Raw genomic sequence first — 4,636 nt, forward strand, 5'->3', positions numbered from 1 at the left:
GCGGAGCCTGTGGCAGCCCCGCCCCCGCCGCCTCCGCGTGGTGCGCTCTGCGCAGGCGCGAGCCCGGGCGGCCAGGGTGGCTGCAGAGCGCTCGGTGTGGTAGGTGCCAGGCTTTCAGGAGATGGGCACCGAGACCAGGCGAGGCGTTGAGGGGCCGGGGCCGAGGCCAGGGCGCGGGGTCCGGGTCTGCGGATGCGCACGGACACACCTTGAATCTTTATGTGGACCTCCGAGAGTTTTTCAGAACTAGAGAATGGAGTTAACAAAAGAGTATCTGTCGTCAGCCCAAGACTTAATCCCAAATCTTGCCACCCGTAGGACTGGGGACAACTCCTGGGTATCCTTTTGCCCCCAGTGTCTTCCAAAGTTCCTCCACATTTTGCCTGGTCGCCAGTAACCCTTCGTTCTCTCTGGGCGCTACATGGGTTCTTTGGCGCGACCTGGAGGACTCACCTTGCCTTTGGTGGGCCGGCACTACCGGCCTCTTCTAGAAGGTAAGGAACTGGACTGTCCTCCTGTCTGACAATCAGAATTTCCCTTGATGGATAGTTGATAGTTTGGATGATGAAAGGCAAAGGGTGTGTGTATTAAGCGGGGTCACTTCTGTTTCAAACTCTTTCTATACCCTTTTGGGCCCAAATCAGAATCTCCTAGCTTTTCTTTCTTTTTTTTTTTTTTTAGATATTGATGAACCTTTATTTGTATGAGGTGCTGAGGATCGAACCCAGTGCTTCATGCATGCTAGGCAAGTGCTCTACCATTGAGCACAACCCCACAACCCCAGCCCCAGAACCTCAGTGCCCTAGTGCCAGCGTCAGCTCTTTCCTCCTGGAAATACCTCTGCAGGCCAGCTGTGGGGCTTCCACTGTTCTGAAAGAATACCCATCCTGTTTGCTTGCTGGCTTGCCTGCAGAGAACTCCCATGTTCTCAGCAAGGCAGAATCTACTATGCTAGTGAAGCCAGATTTAAAGTTAGGTAGTCAGTGTAGTTAGATAAATCGGGTCTAATATCCAGTGAAATCTAAAATGGAGACCATGCGGAGAATGACTCAGGGAAAACACAGGACAACTCATGGAAAAGGCCCTAGGCCAAAGTCCACCTCAAAGAAATGTTAATGAACAACCCCCAGCAAAAAGGTGCTGACTCAGAAGTCCTTCCTGACCAGATTACTTCTTTGGCCCACCTGTGTCCCACCCCTCGGGCCTTCCCACCTACATTCCATCACTGAAAGAACTATAAAAAGGGGAGACAACATCCCTTCCACGGATTCCACCTCTTGGGTCCCCTTCTTCCTCCGGGAGAAGTCTTTTCTGCTGTCCTTTAATAAACTTATAATTTCTACTCTGACCTTGCCTCGGCGTGCTTCTTTGGTGTTATTCTTCAACATTGGGGAAGCAAGGACTCGTCACCGGTCAACAGCGGTAACACTAGGAAGGAAAGGGGTTCTAGGCAAGCTCTGCAGTTGGTTGAGAACACTATATAATGGAACAAGAGAACGTGTCACAAGATTGTGGAGGGAAAAGCTGTTGACAAGTCTGGAGAACGAATCTTCCTGAACTTCAAAGTAGACTGAAAAAAAATCATTAGGTATTGGGAACCTACTTTAAGATTTGCAGAGATGTAATGGGTCAAATAACGCAGAGCAGATAATTGCAGTGTAGGTCCCTGACAGGAGTAAAACATCAGGAATGAAGGGTCAGCATGGATCAGCAGAGAAACTTGTCTGGACTTGTTTGGACTTTGCAGTAACTCAGTGACTTTTTAGTGCTGGGCACAAGATGACCAGAGAGTGTGTCTATGTTAGATAAGTAGATGATGTAACCTTTTTGAGTGTGGATGATGTAACCTTCTAAGTTGTGGTCATAGGATAACAAAGTAGTCAGGCAGTATGCTTATGTTAGATAAGTTAGGTATGAACAACTTGTAAAGTATATAAGCGCGGGGGAAACTCCATGTAATTGCTCACAACTAACTCTCGTCGCCTGAGAGTAAGATCGTGCAGTTGTGTGCCAGCCACCTCGTGTATTGCTTTGTGTGGTGTGCGAATAAACCAGCATTTCAAAAGGCAATCGAGTTCGTGCTTGGTGTTCGCGTACGTCGCGGTCCGGGGTCCAGTGCAGATATCCGGAAGGGAACTCCTGGTAACCAGACAAGGCTGAGAAGCTGCTCGTGACAGTCCCTGAGAGGGAAAAAATTGAATAGTGGTATTTCCTTTGAAAGAAATCCTTAGGGTCTGGGGTAGTGATGGGATCAGCAGTGCACTGCAATTCTCTGCTTTCTGATAATCCAGAAGCTGTTCCCTATCCCCAAGCATATGAGAGTCCAAGGAATTCAAAGAACTTTCCCCTGGTTTCAGATTTATTCTAGCATATTTTCCTCTTAACTCTGGCCAGTCTTCACTCTCCTTTGTGGTTTTGCTCTGCTGCCCCTTAACATAATTCCCAAGGTTCCTACTTTGCATTCGTTCCCTTACTAACAGGCAACTGCAAGGCTTCAGTTACCACCTGATGTTGACAGCTGTGAAGTCCTATCCAACCTCCTTGTCTCTTGAGCCGACTGGTCTTCTCTACTTAAGTTTCCCATAAGCACATCAAATTTAACACAATTAAGCCAAAATCATATCTAACTCTTCCCACCTTTGTTTCTTCTCTATTTAAAATCTCACTGAGCAGTCTAACAACTATCTTCTGTTACGAAACCAGAAATCTACACCCTTTGAACTTCACTTACTTCAGGAAAGCTTCCAATTTCCTGTATTTGGTGACCTCCCACTTCCACCCCCTAGTGTCTTATACCTCACCTTACCTTTCATTTACCATATAATTCCTAATTTCATTTGTCTCCTCTACTAGACTATAATATCTGCATCATGACCTTGTTATATAGCTCCTAGCACATCAGGAGCATTAAATATGAATATATTCTTCTGGAGACAAGAATATATTCACTTGTCTCCTGCCTGGAGGCTCTATCTAGAACCGGCTTAGGAGGAAATCTTGAGAAGGTAACTTTTTGTTGAGTGGCATGCAGCAGCTGTCTTCCAGGAAATCCTCAATATTGACTAAAAAGTATGTATGGGCCAGATGGGGGCTAAGAATATTGAGGAGGAAAGAAGAGAAAAAAAGTCTTAAGTTAGATCTAGAATCATGTTACCTGGGCTGCTTAGCAGAGGAAGTGGGTGGGTAACCATCATAATTTCCAAGTGCTTATAAGTAGCCACCATTTTACTGGTATTACAGAGCTGGTTTGTCCTGTAGAGGCTTTGAAACCATTCTTGATTGCTTCATAAACAGTTGCAAGGGTCCAAGTCAGGTTTTAGATACAAAGCAGAATTCACCAACTTACCAATTAGCAAATTGGTATTCATGTGAGGAGTGGTGAATCCCCAGTGGATTTGCGTAGGATGGAGGTTGGCAGTGTGCTCTGTACCACTAAGGGTAGCTCCACACTGCCTCATCACAACTGCCCCATAATAGGTCCAGATCAGAGATAATTACTTTCTTCGGGGCTAAAAAACTATTCATTATAGCCATGGAAACAGATGAATACCCAAGACAGCATCATCATAGAAGAGTAGTGAATAATGATGGAGTACAGAGAATAAAGAGCTATTCGTGTGAGAAATGGGGAACATCTGAGAGACAAAACTGTCAGGATAACTTTCCATAATTCTGTAAAAGTATCTCGGAAGTGGTCAGCCACATAACAGCTGAGAAGCCAAGCTCATCAATGGAGCTCTAAGTAACAAGTACTAACAAAACAGATGTTCTTGAAATCTTCCCTGTAGTAGCATAGAGGCATTCACTACTTTATGTGAATATGTCAATTGGTCCATCCTTCAAGGCAAGACTTGTTTTTTTTTTTTTTTTTTCTTTTACTGGGAAATGAACTCGGGGGCACTTTACCACTAAGCTATATTCCCAGCCCTTTTTGAGACAGTCTCACTAAATTGCTGAGGCCTTGCTAAGGCCAAGGCTGGCTTTGAACTTGCACTCAGCCTGAGTTGCTGGGGTTACATACAGGTGTGCACCACTACACCTGGCCTGTGAAATGTTTTTATTCCTCTTGCCCAGAAATTGGTAGGCCAAATTTGACATTTTTGCCAGTGCTGTGGATAACACCAGCCTAGAGCCTGCCAGGCCAGCACTCTACCATTGAGCTTTGCTCCTAACCACCAAATTACTTCTAAGAGTCAGTACTTAACTAAATCCATTAAATTAATCTGTGTCTTTAGCTATATACTTAAAATCTGCATAACTGTAGTTTTTTTGGTTATTCCATTGCCATTTCACGTGATTGTGCCCAACTTTTTAAGTATTTGGCCAGCTGTCATTAAGACTGCTTGAGTTGGCATCTCTGGTTCAGGTACAATTCTTTTTACTGAAAAATGAAGGAAGACTAACAGTGTCTCAATTCTTGGAGTCATAGTTTAACTACCAGCTTTGAGGGGGATATTACTGAGGGAGCTCTAATGGCAACACTCTAAAGGGGCAGCTCTAACACTAACCTGTTGAAAAATCAAAGGATTCTTTAAGTAAAGCTATTATTATCTCTTCTTTTTAAAATCAACTGCTCAAATAAATTTTTTAAAATACTTTTTAATTTTTATTGGACACAATACCTTTTTTTTATTTA

The sequence above is a fragment of the Marmota flaviventris genome, chromosome 6 (assembly GCF_047511675.1).
Source record: "Marmota flaviventris isolate mMarFla1 chromosome 6, mMarFla1.hap1, whole genome shotgun sequence".
NCBI classification, from domain to species: domain Eukaryota; kingdom Metazoa; phylum Chordata; class Mammalia; order Rodentia; family Sciuridae; genus Marmota; species Marmota flaviventris.